General features: G+C 43.6%; 1 protein-coding gene across 2 annotated transcripts in view; it reads left to right on the forward strand.

The window, feature by feature from the left end:
• The first annotated feature begins 14,686 nt into the window (after positions 1-14,686).
• Positions 14,687-17,768, forward strand: part of ADGRG1 (adhesion G protein-coupled receptor G1) — a 72,952-nt gene continuing 69,870 nt past the window's right edge. The window contains exon 1 of one of the 2 annotated variants that reach the window (XM_058154761.1): positions 14,687-14,846. The gene's annotated coding sequence lies outside the window, so the exon portion shown is untranslated. The remainder of the gene's footprint in view (positions 14,847-17,768) is intronic. The other variant, XM_058154762.1, reaches the window with a different exon arrangement.

The raw sequence follows: 17,768 nt of genomic DNA on the forward strand, positions 1-17,768 counted from the left end.
GTTGTCCACTATCTTCTTAAAAACTTCCAGTGATGGAGCATCTGCAACTTCTGAGGGCAAGGTGTTCCACTGGCTAATTGTTCCCATGGTTAGGAAGTTTCTCCTTAGTTCGAGGTTGCTTCTCTCCTTGGTTAGTTTCCACCCATTGTTTCTTGTCCTGCCTTCTGGTGCTTTGGAAAACAAGCTGACCCCCCTCCTCTCTGTGGCAGCCCTTCAAATATTGGAACCCTGCTATCATGTTACCCTTAGTCCTTTTTCTTTCTAGACTAGCCAAACCCAAATCCTGCAACCGTTTTTCATGTTTTAGTCTCCAGGCCTTTAATCATCTAAGTTGCTCTTTTTGTCACTCTTTCCAACCTCTCAATATATTTTTTGTAATGTGTTGACCAAAACCGGTTGCACTATTCCAGGTGTGGCCTTACTAAGGTTTTATAAAGCAGTACTAATGCTTGACGTGTTTTTAAGTCACTAAACAATGTTTTAAGGGGATCTGCCAATTTTGTGTCAGCAAAAGTGAAGATACCATCCTCCACTGCTGGTCTTCCTCTGCCCAGTTGGCCCCTTGATGTGTTGGCATGTAAGTGTGAGTCTTGAGCATCAGAATCAGAGGCACAAAGATCCGAATCTGCCTAGATAAGGAACATCTTTCTCTCTTATTCCAAGTACTGTAGGACAAAAACAAGAAAAGCGAGTTCCAATTTGCAGTATGTTGATGTACAGTATCTAATTTTGAAAATAAGTGTCAGTTAAAAGAAATATTTCTGACATTCCTATAGCCCAAATGAAAACCAGACAGGAAATAGGACCAGATGATTTACATCTATTTTTTGTGAGCCTATATTAACAGAATATTGCAAGTCTGAAGGGACAAACTTCCCACCACTCTTTTTATTTAATTGATCCATTAAGGACGAGTCCTTCCTAAGAGCAACGAAAATTATTATTATTATTATTATTATTTATTTGATTTTTATACCGCCCTTCTCCCGAGGGACTCAGGGAGGCAAAATACAGGCAAAAATAAAACAGATAATACAATATACAATTTAAAATGCAAATTAAAAAACTTATTTTAAAATTAGCCTGAGAAGTTAAAATATAACATAAACTAAAAACCCCATTCAAATTAATTAATAAAAATTTAAAATTAATAAAATTCAATTCAAGCCAGCCCCACGCGAATGAAAAGATGTGTCTTCAGTTCGCGACGGAATGTCCGAAGGTCAGGTATTTGGCGTAAACCCGGGGGAAGCTCGTTCCAGAGTGTGGGAGCCCCCACAGAGAAGGACCTTCCCCTGGGGTCCGCCAGCCGACATTGCTTGGCGGACGGCACCCTGAGAAGTCCCTCTCTGTGAGAGCGTACGGGTCGGTGGGAGGCATGTGGTAACAGCAGGCGGTCCCGTAAGTACCCAGGCCCTAAGCCATGGAGCGCTTTAAAGGTCGTAACCAACACCTTAAATGATTAAGGTCTGGAGGCTACATTGTATGACCAACCATTGAATCTATTGAAGAGAAGGACTGGGGGAGGGGGGACATGATAGCAGTTTTCCAGTACTTGAGGGCTGTCATAGAGAAAAGGGGGTCAGCCTATTCTCTAGAGCATCTGTGGGCAAGACAAGAAGCATCAGGCAGGAGATCATTAAAGAGAGATCCAACCTAGGAGAAATTTCCTGACAATGAGAACAATTAATCAAGGGAATAGCTTGCCTCCCAGAGCTGTGGGTGCTCCATTACCAGAGGTTTTAAAAACAAAAACAAAAAACAAACCCCAGTCTTTCAAAAAAAGAGCAGACAAAAGACCAGGATGGTATGAAACTCCTGCCTTGAGCAGAAGGTTGGACTAGAAGATGCCCAAGATCCTTTCCAGCCCTGTGATTCCTCTTTCTTTTTCTGATGGTCAAGTCACTAAGTGCTGGGTCTAGGACAACTCGCCATGGCCAACTTGCTATGCCAACTTTCACTACTTGGAGTTCTTCACTCCTCCGAAAACAACAAAATACCTTATACCAACAGACTTGAAATCCTGGGATTAGAAAACTTACAACTCCGTCGACTTCGACATGACCTGTGTTTAACACACAAAATCATCTATTGCAATATCCTTCCTATAAAAGACTACTTCAGCTTCAATCACAATATTACAAGAGCAAAAAATAGATTCAAGCTAAATGTCAACCGCTTCAATCTTGATTGCAGAAAATAAGACTTCTGTAACAGAGTTGTTAACGCTTGGAACACACTACCTGACTCCATAGTCTCTACTCAAAATCCCAAAATCTTCAACCAAAAACTGTCTACTATTGACCTCACCCCATTCCTAAGAGGACTATAAGGGGCGTGCATAAGAGCACAAACGTGCCTACCGTTCCTGTCTCATTGTTCCCTTCATTATATTAAATTAATATAGTTGATGCATATTTTTTACTCATATATATATATATTTTCTTCAAGACATGTTGTTTTATCTATGACAATTGTTTGTGTATACTGTTGTGACAAAAAGAAATATAAAAAAAACTTGCCACAACCATGTGGCCAACTTGCCACTGTCAGCTCACCACGGCCAACTTGCTGTGCCAACTTGCCATAGGTAACCCTTGCAGCCAACTTGCCATCACCAACTTGCTGAGGGACAAGAGTTACACTAATATTGAAGAAATGGTAGAATAGAATAGAAGAAATGGTAGAATGGTAGAATAGAATCATTCTATTAGAATCATTCTAATCTTTCTATTAATAGAAAGGCTGTAAAAGGAGGGACCAAATGAAATGTGAATGACAAAATTTAAAATAATGTTTAAATTATTGTAAATAATTAAATTGAATTGTTGCATTGTGCCATGACAAGTTTAACTATGGTGAGTCGGCCACAGTGAATTGTCCCACAGCAACTTGGCTGGCTGAGTTGGCCATGGTGAATTGGCCACTGGGAGCTCTCCCATTCCACTGAGGGCTCCTGCCTCTCTTATCTAATCGCTTCCTGGGCAGCATCTCTTTCCCTCTTCCCCCAAGGTCTTCCACGCATCCCATCACATTGACTGAAATGGGTGTAGTTTTAGAGCACACTTTGCTGAAAATCTCCAACAGATCCCAAAACCAAGGAATGCTCTCTCAGCTAGGAACATTTTAATCTTTCCTGCCTTCGGGCACTAGGCTGAGACGACACAACCTTCCATTAAACACCCCTTCATGAAAGGATAGCATTTATGATGCATTCCTGACTCTATTTCTAAAAGTAATTTGAGTGAGATTTTTCAAATAATATCAGACTGCCACCTTGTTTTAAGTATTACTTATTGTATGCCACCTGGTTGCATGACTTCAGGCAACTTCCTATCTATGCATTAGAACGTCCATCAACTCACTCTGGTATTAGCCTAAAAGCAATTCTCATTGCTGCCTTGCTACAGTGTGTTTCTCACCAAATGTCCTATGGAAGGAATTGTTTTTACCAAGTTCTTAAAACACGAAAGGAGGCCAGTCTGATTTCTAGGGCAAGTGATTCCACTGAGAAGGCCATTCCCCAGTCTTGATCTCTCTAGACCAGTGATGGCTAATCTTTTCCGGACCAAGTGCCCAAAGCATGCACACCCAAACCCCCAAAATGCAATGCATGTACGGCCCCTGCACATGTATCCCCCCGTGCATGTGCGCCCGCCCCCGCATGCGCCTCTCTCCCCTGCGCACTGCCCCTGCACACGCGAAGCCCCCCCTCATTTGTGCATGGCCCCCCACATGCACCCCACCTCCTGTGCATGTACAGCAGAGACCCGATGATTAGCTGGCTGCCGGGAGGGGTGCACACATGCATGGTGGAGCTGAACTGGGGTGACGGCTTGTGTGCCCACAGAAAGGGCACTGCATGCCACCTGCATGCCATCAAGGCTCTAGAACAATGTTTCTCTGCCTTGGCAACTTTAAGCTGTGTGGACTTCAACGCCCAGAATTCCCCAGCCAGAAAAAGCTCCATAGTGAGGATAGCAAAGTAGACTTTTTGGCCTCCTCAAGGATGGGTGAACAAAATCCTGACCAACATATCCAATAGGAAAATGATGGGCCAGAATCCTTTCCAAGAGTTGTATCTGCGATTGACCTTAAAAAGGGCTGTGGGAATGTTTTTTTTTATTTTAGCTATTGTTTTGTATACCCTGTTTCCCCGAAAAAAAAGGCATCCCCTGATAATAAGCCCAATCATGCTTTTGAGCGCATGCGCTCAAATAAGCCCTCCCCAAAAATATTTAAATGCAGAGCTGGAAATCAGGTAAGATGGCAAAAGAATCCCCGTCTTGCTCCACCCGCCCCAAAATAACAAGATCTCCCTGAAAACAAGGCCAAGCGCTTATTTCGGGGTTCAAAAAAATATAAGACCGAGTCTTATTTTGGGGGAAACACAGTATTTCCATTTTCTTAAGTAAGCTGGTGTGTTTTCATGTGTCTGCACATCTGCTGGCATTCATGGCTCCCGTGACTTGTTTTAATCTGATTTTAATGTGTTTCGTTTTTAAAATGCATTGAGAACTTTTAGTTGGAAACTGCTATACAGGCTGAAGCTTGTAAATGATTGTATTATGATGAAGAATTTTAAATGTTGCAAGATCCAAAGAGATATTTTGGAGAAGTATGAATTTAATTGCAGCCTAAAATAACTCTTCTGCCTCCATCATTTCTTCTACTGGTATTGTTGATGGATTCGTAAATGGTGGACATGGTAATACTGATTCTTGGGAATTCCTCCCTCCTTCCCTCCTTCCCTTCTTCCTTCCTTCTTTCCCTCCCTCCCTCCCTTCTTATTAACAAATGTAAGTATATTCAGATTTCATGCCTGTTTAAGGATGCATCACATCTCTGCAGCCGTCCAAAGATGGAGGACACCAGATTAGCAAATGTGCTTAAGGCTCCTCACGCACACCATCCTGAGAAGATCAGCCGAGCATCATGGGTTGGGTTAAGCATCTGCTACAATCTCTGAGTCAGCCAGAATCATCCCAGCATCGTCCTTTTCATGCAGCTGCCAGAATCTCAGAGTTGCGGAATGGAATTCTTAGCTGGAGTTATCAATCAAAATAGAATAAAGCTGGAAAGGACCTTGGAGTTCTTCTAGTTCAACCCTTTGCTGAAGCAGGAGACCCTGCACCATTTCAGACAAGTGGCTCTCCAGTATCTTCTTAAAAACCTCCAGTGATGGAGCAGCCACAACTTCTGAAGGCAAAGCAGTTCCACTGGTTAATTGTCCTCACCGTTAGGAAGTTTCTCTTTAATTCCAGGTTGCTTCTCTCCTTGATTAGAATAGAATAGTATAGAGCTGGGAGGGATCTTGGAGGTCTTCTAGTCCAGTCCCTGCTCAAGCAGAAGAACCTATACAATTTCAGACAAATGATGTCTTAGTCTCTTCTTAAAAATATCCAGTGATGGAGCACCCAGGTTCTCTTTTGTTTTTGAATCAAGTTTTATTGATTTTTTTCTTTCACAGACATATTCTATGAACAGAGTATTGACCGAATCATATTATTATTATTATTTTATTATTATTTATTAGATTTTCATACCGCCCTTCTCCCGAAGGACTCAGGGCGGTGTACAGCCAAAGTAAAAACAGTAACAAAATACAATTAAAATAAACAATTAAAAAACTTCTTATAAAATTGGCCAAAATTTAAAACATATTAAAATTTAAAACCCATTAAAATACATCCAAAAATTTAAAAATTTAAATTTAAGCCAACCCCGCGTGAGTAAATAAATACGTCTTCAGCTCGCGGTGAAAGGTCCGAAGGTCGGGCAATTGGCGCAAGCCAGGGGGAAGTTCGTTCCAGAGAGTAGGAGCCCCCACAGAGAAGGCTCTTCCCCTGGGGGCCGCCAGCCAACATTGCTTGGTGGATGGCACCCTGAGAAGTCCCTCTCTCTGTGAGCGTACGGGTCGGTGGGAGGCATGGGGTAACAGTAGGCGGTCCCGTAAGTACCCAGGCCCTAAGCCATGGAGCGCTTTGAAGGTGGTAACCAAAACCTTAAAGTGAACCCGAAAGAACACAGGGTGCAGTCTGAGCAGGAGTGGTGTTACATGGGAGCCACATGGGGCTCCCTCAATCACCCGCACAGCTGCATTCTGGACTCACTGAAGCCTCCGAGTGCACTTCAGGGGGAGCCCCATGTAGAGAGCATTGCAATAATCCAAGCAAGAGGTGACAAGAGCATGAGTGACCGTGCATAAGGCATCCCAGTCGAGGAAGGGGCGCAACTGGAGAACCAGGCGAACCTGGTGAAAAGCTCTCCTGGAGACGGCCGTCAAATGGTCTTCAAATGACAGGCGTCCATCCAGGAAAACACCCAAGTTGCGCACCCTTTCCATTGGGGCCAATAACTCGCCCTCAACAGTCAGCTGCAACTGCAATTGCAGTTATACAATTATACAATTGTATAACTTATACAATTTATCATATCCAAATAAACTTTACATAGTTTCAATTTCTGCCAAAATATTCTTTTTCCCTACTTTTTTTATCTTAACTTAATACTTCTATACTTATTACATAAACAGCATCACCATCCGCCCTCAAATCCTAATTTCTTAACATTATTTCAATTAGTTCATTCTTCATCCTAATAAGTTTGAGTATGCTCAGGGTTGCCCTTCTACCATTTCATCTCCCTTGTTTTACAACAATCCTTCTTCTCCTTCTCCTCTCTTTCCCTTCCCTCCCTTCTTATATCCTTTTTTACTTTCTTCTTTCCTCCTTTCCTACTCCTTCCCTGCTTCTCCTTCCTTTCTCCCACTCCTCCTTTCTTCCTCTCTTTCTGACCTTCTCTCCTACTCTTATTTCCCCTCCCTTTCTTCCTTTCCTTTTCCCTTTCTTCTATCCCTCTCTCTCCTTCCTCTCTTCTCCCCTCCTTCTATCCCTCTACTCCTCTTTCCACTCCATTGTTGTATGCATTTTCAATTCAATATTTTCCAAAATGGTATCCAAGCAACCCTGATTTTTTCTGCATTTATTAAATATGTTTCTCAAAATCCCCATCACATTTTTAATTATTAACAACATATTTCATTTTATTCCATTTTTACACTGAAATCTTATTAGTTATTTTCCCTTCACCATTATGTTCTTGCTTTTAATTTACATTCTCTTTTTCCTTCTTTGTGTATTCTAACCAGGCTTCTGCTTCTTTGTTACCCTTAAATGCTTCACAAACATTCTTAAACATATCCATTAGTTCCTCATACTCCTAATGCTCCATATTGTAAATTCAATTTTTTTTTAGTTTAGAGTCAAGTCCATGTAATCTCTCTCTCTCCCCCCCCCAAATAATATCCAGTTCAAATATTTATCTAGTCCATTCACCTCCTTTCAAAGACATGACCCAGCTGTTTAAAAATAAACAAATACTCCTTAAAATTTCTCACGGTTGTTGAAATCCTTGCTGTTCCTTCAATTTTCAAAGCAGTCATTGTAGTGCTCTCTTTCCACCAGCAGATTTCTCTCTCCAATCCACAAATCCAAAGACAACAAAGTAGCACATTTAAATCCACATAAAAAGTACTTTCTCTTCAATTTCTTTTCCTTTTATTGTTAAAGAGTGTTTTCTCTTGGTTTTCTTTTTCCTGTGCTATTTTTAATTTCTCCAAATCCAATTTTAAATCCAGGTGGAAAGTTTTCTTTTTTGAGCTTTAGTCTTTTAACTTCCTCTTTGTTCTTCTCCCTCCAATTAAAATTCCCAAGTGCCAATTAGACACTTATTTCACGCAGGGACCTCTTTTAAGTTTTTTAAACGTTTCTTTTTACCTGTGAGTTGGCCAATCACTCACCCAGTAGCAATAGTCCATTCAAACATCGCTCCTGCACAAATCTTAATCTGGTTGCCCCAGTTTAGAGTGGTCGTTTTAATGGCCTCTACCCCTGCCGCTGGATCAAAGACCTGCCTCTGACCCTTCAAGGAACTTGCCTCTTCCTCTTGGTCATCAGAGGCACCTCTCTTTCTTCACCATCCCTCCAAGACGGTTCCAGTCCATAGACCCCCCCCCAACAGCAGTTTGTCTGGCTGGATTTTCGCGAGGCTCATCAGAGCCCGTTATTTTCCAGCCAGTCTCCGCCGTAACGCTTCCTGACGAGCACCCACAATCTCTGAAGGCCAGCTGTTCCACTGGTTAATTGTCCTCACTGTTAGGAAGTTTCTCCTTAATTCCAGGTTGCTTCCCTCTTTGATTAGTTTCTATTCATTGCTTCTTGTTCTGCCTTCAGGTGCTTTGGAGAATAATTTGACCCTCTCTTCTTCACGGCAGCCCCTCAAATACTGAAATAATGCTATCATGTCACCCCTAGTTCTTCTTTTCCCTAGACCAGCCAAACCCAAATCCTGCAACTGTTCTTCATATCTTTTAGTCTCCAGGCCTTTAATCATCTTAGTTGCTCTTTTCATCAGTCTTTCCAACCTCTCAATAACTTTTTTATAACGTGGTGACCAAAACCGGTTGCACTATTCCAGGTGTGGCCTTACTAAGGTTTTATAAAGCGGTACTAATACTTGACGTGATTTTGATTCACTAAACAATGTTTTAAGGGGATCTGCCAATTTTGTGCCAGCAAAAGCGAAGATACCATCCTCCACTGCTGGTCTTCCTCTGCCCAGTTGGCTCCTTGATGTGTTGGCATGTGAGTGTGAGTCTTGAGCATCAGAATCAGAGGCACAAAGATCTGATTGTGCACAGAGCAGACATGAGAAGCCGTGTCATGCTGCCTTCGTCACACTGTTTTCACAGAAGGCCATCTGTTCAAAGGAAGCCAAATTAGCCATGCTCATGTTCCTTTTCAAGTCTGCATGGGAGTGAGGGCACACAGTTGCGTCCTATTAGCTATCCCTTTCTATCGATGGGCACAGCCTTTCCAATGTTGCCTCAGGAAATCTGATCAGAGCTGGTTTTATTTCCCAGGGGTACAGAATTAATTGCCCAGCCTTCTCCAACCATTCAGGAGAGCAGAGATGGGGGAACAATGGCCCCTTTTATGACTTGTGGACTTCAACTCCCAGAATTCCTGAGCCAGCATGAAGATTCTGGGAGTTGAAGTCTACAAGTCATAAAAGGATCATGGTTCCCCTCGCCTTGTGTAGAGAAATAGGACAACTAAGGGGCCAGGAGCTGTGATGTGGCCACGGTTCCCACCAATGTGAAACAGCCACTTCAAGTGGTCCAGTATCCCAATGCAGAACTGCAGAAATCACAATTTGCAGCGATTCTACCTGGTACTTTGATTAGCCAGAAATCAACTGGTTTTGTTGCCTAAGGACAGTGAGAGTGTATAAAGGACGGGGATGATGTTTAGCATTTTTTATTTGCCAAATACCATTTGCATGACCATGAGTACAAAGCTGCCGAGAAGCTTACAACACTCTCGCAGGAATATTTACTTAGAAAGAAGTCAAGCTGTGTAGAGTAAGATATTTTGGAGATATATGAATTTAATTGCAGCCTAAAATAATTTTGCTGCCTTCATCTTTTCTTTTAGAAGTATTGTTGATGGGTTGATTAATAGTGGTCACAGGAGTGTTGACTTTAGGGATCTCTCTCTTTCTCTCTCTCTCTCCTTTCTTTCTTTCTTTCTTTCTTTCTTTCTTTCTTTCTTTCTTTCTTTCTTTCCTTCCTTCCTTCCTTCCTTCCTTCCTTCCTTCCTTCCTATCTCTCTCTCTCTCCTTTCCCCTTTCCTTTCCTTTCCTTTCCTTTCCTTTCCTTTCCTTTCCTTTCCTTTCCTTTCCCTCCTGTCCTCTCCTCTCCTACATCAATCTGTCAGTTTTTTGAGGTAGACCAGGCAGTAAATGCTAAAACTACTCTTATTATAGTTTCACAGTAATCAAATCTTGCAAATTTTAATGTGCCTCCCCTCACCCTGCCTTTATCCTATTTTTTTTTGCCAGCTGTGGCTATTCTGTTTCTCTGTTTAGGTAAGGGAATGATGAGCCAACAGGGCACAGATTTTCCAGTCCTTTATCACACCAGGGCATCATGGGAAGATTGTTTCAAAGGTCTTCATCAACACAGCTCTACCAAATGCTGCCCTGCAGGATTTTTGGATATTTGGTAAAACTTTTTGAAAGTTCGTATACAGGTAGTCCTCAACTTACGACCAGAACTGAGCCCAACATTTCTGCTGCTAAGTGAGACTTTTGAATTTTCTTCCATTTTATGACCTTCCTTGCCACATTTCTTAAATGAATCATTAAGTTCGTAACCTGGTTGTTAAGTGAGCCTGGTTTCCCCACTGACTTGGCTTGTCAGAGGATTGAAAAAGGTGATCACATGATCTCGGGACAGTGTAATGGTCATAAATACATGCCAGTTGCCAAGTGTCCAATTTTTTTGATCACATGACTTTGGGGGTCTGCAACTGTCATGTGAAAAATGGTCATAAGTCACATTTTTCAGTGCCCTTGTAACTGTGAAGGTCATTAAATCAATCAATCAATCAATCAATCAGAATAGAGCCGAAAGGGACCTTGGAGGTCTTCCAGTCCAGCCCCCTGCTCAAGCAGGATCCCTATACTATTTCAGACAAGTGGCTGTCCAGTCTCTTCTTAAAAACCTCCAAGGATGAAGCGCCCACAACTTCTGGTGGCAAGCTGTTAATTAATTACTGTTGTAAATTGAGGACTTCCTGTATTTTGATCCTTTGACTCCTTAGCCCCTTTCACTCATCTAAAGAAACAAAATGTACCTCGCCATCAACCAGAGGACAACCCTTGATGGTTACTCAACATAATAGGCACATAATTGTACACCCCTCAGAATCAGTTTGGAATCAGGTGGTGCCTAAACAGAATAAATGAAATAAAACAAACTAACCGTGTCCTTGCAGGACATGAAAATAATTTTAAGGATTGTTGATCAAGAGGGGAAAGAAAATGAAAATGCGTTGATTCTGCCTTTGCCACATCCTCTTGTTTTGGCTCACGATGTTATTTTCCCAGGCCTAACTAGATAAATACTATCTTTATGTTTAGCCAAGGCTGCAACTTGTGATTTCATGTCAAGAAGAGGTGGAAAGAAGAAGTAGATAGGCACTGGGCAGAGTAAAATCAACGTGTGTTGTTGCATTAGATACTTGCAGGGACTAGAAACTATTTTTTTAAAATGAAATCAGAAGCTCTACAGTTCTTACTTTTCTTGTGGTTAAAGAGATTGAACCATGGTTAAAAAATGGATGGGTTGTAGAGGAAGAACTTATATTTCATTCATTCCATTTCTTTCTTCCTTGAGAAAGAAAACTCAAAGTTTCTGGAAGTCAGAATGACTTCAATGAGAAACTTTCTTCATTTTTATTCGCACAACAACTTCCAAGACCAGGAATGATTTATAACAGTTCATTTAGTGACCATTCAAAGTTACAACAGCACTGAAAAAAGCAACTTATGACCATTTATCACACTTACGACCATTGCTGCACCCTCATAGTCATGTGATTAAAATCCAGATGCTTCACAGCTGACTCATATTTATGATGGTTGCAGTGTCCGTGATCAACTTTTGCGAACTTCTGACGAGCAAGTTCAACAGGGAGGTCAGATTCAGTTCATAACTGAGTTATTAATTTGACAACCTCAGCGATTCACTTAACAACTGTGGCAAGGAAGGTTGTAAAACAGGGCAAAATTCACTTCACAAATGTCTAACGTAGCAAGAGAAATTTTGGGCTCGATTGTGATTGTATGTCGAGGACTACTCAAGCAGGAGAAAACAGGATATATTTGTTAAAATGAAGACGACAACACTTGCTAAATTTACACCATTCTGTTTTTGGGAGTTGAGCAATCGTGATAAATTTTGCAGCACTGAAAACCTGGCTGCGTTGCCGTCCAAGAGAAATCTCACTGCAAGCCTACAAAAAACAAACAAACAAACAAAAAACACCGGTTAGGAACAGAGGCTGTGTGGTTCTTGAAAAGATGAGGTTTTGCAGGTGTGCTGAGACGGCCTGTAAACAATCTAGCCCAGATGTCAATGCAACAGCTGTATACCAGGTGTGAAGCCACTTTGCCAAGGGCCACCACATTCTCATACAAACCTACAGCACAGAGCTGTGATGTAGTGGGGAACTGAAGTCACCTGGGATTCCACCCCCCCCCCTTTTTTTTTCTTGGCTTGGGGAATTTTTACAAGGGTGTGCTGACAACGTTACCATAATAAGCCTTTTTTTAGATTCACTCTCAAGTTTTCATATGTTTTTCATGTTAAAAAAAAAAATGGCAGGAAACCAATTTTCGCAAATGCAGCTCAGCATCAACTGCACGCTTTGGAAAGTCTGCCAAAAAGTGGATTGAAGGGCTTTCTTTGCAAATTGCTCCCGCCTGTGATTTCTTTTTCCTTCTTAATTGTTGGCTTAGTTTTCATGGTTTTCATCGCTTGAATCCAGTGATTCCAGTTGCAAATTGGCTTAATCTGGAAGAGCCCTTAAACATTCTTGAACTGTAAACCGAGTCACCAGTTTTCCCTTCCTTCTGTTCTCCTTCCATTTTTAGCATTTTGCAGACTGCATTTAGCAGTTGGCTGCCCAAAATCTGGAAAATGCTATACGAACAATCATTGGGCAGAAGTGAGCATTTGGGGAGTGTGGCATTAACCTCCCCGCTTATGGTTATCCTGTTGGGGAGATGCCCTTTGTGAGCTCCTTCTGTTACAAGACTCATTGGGATTATGTTGTGCTGTGTCACAGAGCCTGTTCTGGATTTGCTAAACCAGGAGTGTGTGTCCAACCTTGGCAATTTTAGGACCTGTGAACTTCAGTTCAGAGAATTGGTTAAGGAATTCTGGGAGTTTGACGTCCACAGATTTTAAAGTTGCCGAAGTTGGACACCCTGTGTGTTCTTTCTAGCTGTGTCATTGCCAATTTCAAATGCTGGTGCATGTAAGGAAAATCAAGGGTGAGGTTTTTTATCTCAGTGGCAGGCTGTCTCAGGTCTCCCACCCCAGTAGTTTACCAACCATAAATTCTGACCATAGGGGACACCTTTTATTATAAAGAAGAGTCGTTGCTTTCAACTGTGATTTAGAATTATTTTTTTCCAAAGCCTGCCTGCCTGCCTGCCTGCCTTCCTGCCTTCCTGCCTTCCTGCCTTCCCTCCCTTTCTCTCTCTCTCTCTCTCTCTCTCCCTTTCTTCTTTTTTCTTTTTCTTTTCTTTTCTTTTCTTTCTTTCCCTCCCTCCTTCCCTCCCTTCCTCCTTGCCTTCCGTCTTTCCTTTCTGGTCTTTTTTCAAAATCTCAATGATTGATTGTATAAGTTCTCGTGCTTGTCAGGGGGTTGCACTAAAAGACTTCCAAGGTCCCTTCCTAATACACAGTCTTCCTGTGAAAAATATATAGAAACCATATTGTTTTTTAAAAAATACATTTACATCCACTATCTAAAATATTTTTAGCTTTAAAAAAATTAGAATATGCATTTGGTCAACTTTTTCTAAGTTTTGTTCTTGAATTTTCTTTCCTAAAGCAGTACTAGAAATCTAATTATTAATATTTTTATCCTTATGAAGCTCTTTCAGATTTGTCCCTTTTCTGGGTTATTCAGGGTTATTCTTTATTTTTGTTTCCAAGAAAATATGGTCACTGTCCCCACAGGGCACAAAACAGAACACACCAAAGGGCAGTTGGCATCTTGGAGGCAGCCCAGACACATCAGCTGCTGTATCAGCAAAACATCAAAACAGCTGACAAAACCGTTGGCAGAGTTTGGCTGCAGTAATCATTAATTAATTATAATAATAATAATTAACCTTAACAGGTCTTGTTTTGATAAAGTGCTTTGTGTTTTCTTTGTTCCGCTGGATTGATTTGCACAGCATGCAGGATGGGAAAACACCCACAAAGGATTGAGAATATTTCTATTCCTTCCAACCTGCCAAATGTGTTAGCCAGGGACCGGTGAGGAGGGCTGCCTCCCGCAGCACATCTGGAGGCCACAGCTGGGGAGGGCGCCACTCAAGGAGAGAAGCAACCTGGAATTAAGGAGAAACTTCCTAACAGTGAAACTTCCTAACCAGTGGAACAGCTTATTTACTTACTTACTTACTTACTTATTTAATTATTTTGTCAGCAATGAAACAAGTATCAGTATAGACAAAGACATGGACACATGAAAAAATGATACAGAAAAAAAGAATATAAATAGGCAAAACATAGACGTAAATACATAAAACGAGTACATATAAATGGGGACAGTAGGACAGAGATGGTAGCCATGCTGGTGCGCTTATGCACACCCCCCCTTAGGGACCTCTTAAGAAACATGAAAGGTCCACGGTAGACAGTTTAAGGTAAAAGGTATGGGGATTAGAGAGACTAACAACAGGATCAGGTAGAGTGCTCCCGACATTTACTACTCTATTGCTGAAGTCGTATTTTCTGCAATCAAGTCTAGAGCGGATTACATTTAGTTTGTATCTATTGATAGCCCTTGTGTTATTGCGGTTGAAGTTAAAGTAGTTATTAACAGGTAGGACTTTATGATAGATAATCTTGTGTACTAAATTTATCTTCAGAAATCGTGGGCGCTCCATCACTGGGGCTTTTTAAGAACAGACTGGACAGCCACTTGTCTGAAATGGTGTAGGTCCTCCTGCTTGAGCAGGGGGCTGGACTAGAAGACCTCCAAAGTCCCTTCCAGATTCATTGGGTGGGAGAGTGAAGCCGACGCCCGCCGCCGACTCCGCCTCCGCCGCCGCCTCGCCTTGCCCAGTCGGACAGGCGAGGAGCGAGCAGCGCCGCCGCCGCCCCTGCAGACCGAGCCGAGTCGAGCCGAGCCGAGCCGAGCGAGCGAGTGCCAGGCGGAGCGGACCCTCCTTGCGTGCGGGGCGCTTCTCCAGCAAAGGTAAGGACCCCCCCTCCGCTCCGGACGCCTCCCGTCCTGCCCGAAGGGGGTCTTGGGAGCCGAGGACAATGCTGGGCTCCCGCGGGACGGTGCTGAACCCGGGCGGGGACCGCGACGCTTCGTTCCTGGCGCCGCTCGCAGAGGCAGAAGCGATTTGCAAGCCCGGGAGAGTCGCTACTCCCGCCAGCGCTGCCGCCGCCGCCCCCCTATAGCCTCCCTCGGGAGCGCTGGACTACAAAATCCCTCGGTCGCCGTGGGCGCGGCATGGAGCGCTCTTGCAGGCACCTGCCGGAGACGGATTCGGGCTCTTTGCTGGCTTTTGCCTGGTTCTGCTGCGGACCTCGCTAGTTCTCTCGGGCTGCCAGTTCAACCGGTGCAGCGGGGAGCGACTACTAGGCAGATCGGAGCCTCCCCCCCTTTTTCATGCTTCCCCCCCCCCCCATGCTGGGCTGGTTGGGAAGGGAGGGGGGGAAGCCACCAAACCAAATCAATTGGCTGTGTGAAGGGGGATGCTGGTAGACGCCACCTTTCTCTCTCGGGTTTCTGCTGTTGTTGTGGCCGTTGAGAAACGCTCCCCATTTGTTTGGGGGTGGGGGGCAAGACTCGCTCCTGGGGGCTTGCAACAATGGGGTTACCACACCCACCTCCCTTCACGGGTTCCCTCCGCCCGGATTTGAAAAATGCATAAGGGCTGGCCAGGACAAGGATTCCCACTTGGCTCATAAAGGAAGATTTCTGCAGCTGAGGTCTGTGTGTGTGTGTGTGTGTGTGTGTGTGTGTGTGTGTGTGTGTGTGTGTGTGTGTGTATCTTCAGCCGACTCAGCCTTTTGCCCATTTGTGTCGCTTGGGAAGAAGACAGTGAAGACCCAGAGATACCTGTGGCGGTGTTTCTCACCTAGTTTGTGCTGGAAGCACAGTTCCCAGAGTTCCATATGGCTTGGAGATTCTGGGAGATCCTTGCCAGCACATCTGGCAGCTGCCCCTGATGCACCTGGAGAAAATGAGCAGGGGGCTGGACTAGAAGACCTCCAAGGTCCCTTCCAGCTTGTTCTGTTCTGCTCTGCTTTACTCTGTTCTGTTCTGCTCTACTCTACATTCAGTTCTACTCTATTTTCTGTTCTCTATATTCTGTTCTACTCCACTCCACTCCACTCCAATCTTCTTGTTATTGTTAGTTGCAAACAGTGGTGAAATCCAATATTTTTTTACTACCAGTTTTGTGGGCGTGGCTTGGTGGGCATGGCAGGGGAATGATATGCAAAATCTCCATTTCCATCCCACTCTGGGGCCATCCAGAGTACTGGTTCTCAGAGTCTGACCTGCTCAAAATTTCTGCTACCGGTTCTCCAGAACCTGGCAGAACCTGCTGGATTTCACCCTTGGTTGCAAAGTCATGTCTGACCCATCGCGACCCCATGGACAACGTTCCTCCAGACCTTCCTGTCCTCTACCATCTTCTGGAGTCCATTTAAGTTCATGAGTGCCAACTGCTTTGGGACAGCCCCTCAAGTACTGGAAGACTATCATGTCACCACTAATGTTTCTTTTTGTTTAGACTAAATCATACTTAGTTCCCTTAATTGCTCATTATATGGTTTAGCCTCCAGACCTCTTATCTTTCTTTGTGGCTTTTCTCTGAATCTTTCTAGGGTCTCATTGGTGATACAGGTAATCCTCAACTTACAACCACAATTGAGCCCAACATTGATGTTGCTAAGTGAGAAATTTTTTAAAAGTGAATTTTGCCCCATTTTATGACTTTTCCTGCTGCATTCCTAACAGTGAGGACAATTGCCCAGTGGAACAGCTTGCCACCAGAAATCCTGGCCGCTCCATCACTGGAGGTTTTCAAGAAGAGTCTAGAACCAGGGGTGTCAAACTCGATTTCATTGAGGGCTGCATCAGGGTTGACCTCTGGGGGCCAGGGTGGGCATGGCCAGCTCAACATCACCCATGTCGAGGTCGCCTGTGGTGGCCGGAGTGCTATGCCAGTGAAAACGGGCTCCTGAGCTCCATTTTTGACTCCCACAGCCTCCTGCAACACTCTGCCAGCAAAAACGGAGCTCTATTTTCACTAGCAGAGGGTTGCAGGAAGCCATGGCAGCCAAAAACGGAGCTAGAGAGCCCATTTTCTCTGGCAAAGGCACTGGTCCTGCGCTGTTTCCAGGGTGGTCCTGCGGGCCAGATCTAAGTACCCTACAGGCTGGATCCAGCCCCCAGGCCTCGAGTTTGATACCCCTGGTCTATACAGTCACTTATCTGAAATAGTATAGGTTCTCCTGCTTGACCAGGGGGCTGGGTTAGAAGACCTCCAAGGCCCCTTCCAGCTCATTCATTCATTCTAAATTTGTTAAGTGAATCACTGCAGTTGTTAAATAAGTTACACCATTGTTAAGTGAAACCGGCTTCCCCATTGACTTTGCTTGACAGGAGGTCACAAAAGGGGATCACGTGACCTCAGGACTCTGCAGCCACCAGAAATGTGAGTCAGTTGTCAAGCATCCAAATGTAAATCACGTGACCCTGGGGATGCTGCAATGGTCATAAGTGTGAAAAACGGTCTTGTCACTTTTTTCAGTGCCATTGTAACTTTGAGTGGCCTTTAAGTGAAGTTGCTGTAAGTCAAGGACTACCTATACTTACTGGAAAAAATCATTTGGGGTAAAAAGTGTCTTTTTGCAGCTTCTCCTGTCCTTTTTATTGGGACTAATCACAGCCAAATTGAATCCTTCCACTCTCAGATCAAGACGTTTACATAAAAACTATTTTATGGAAGCCCCAAAGGTGCTTTTTTAGGAGGCTTCTTCAGCTCGGACAGGATCGTGGGGAATGGAAGGATTTGTATTCCTTGCAGACAGCTGGTCATTTGAAGAATGACCTGTCAGAGCTGAAGAAGCTTCTTGGATGAGAAGCGAAACGTCT

This window comes from Ahaetulla prasina, chromosome 12 (genome assembly GCF_028640845.1).
Source record: "Ahaetulla prasina isolate Xishuangbanna chromosome 12, ASM2864084v1, whole genome shotgun sequence".
In the NCBI taxonomy this organism is placed as follows: domain Eukaryota; kingdom Metazoa; phylum Chordata; class Lepidosauria; order Squamata; family Colubridae; genus Ahaetulla; species Ahaetulla prasina.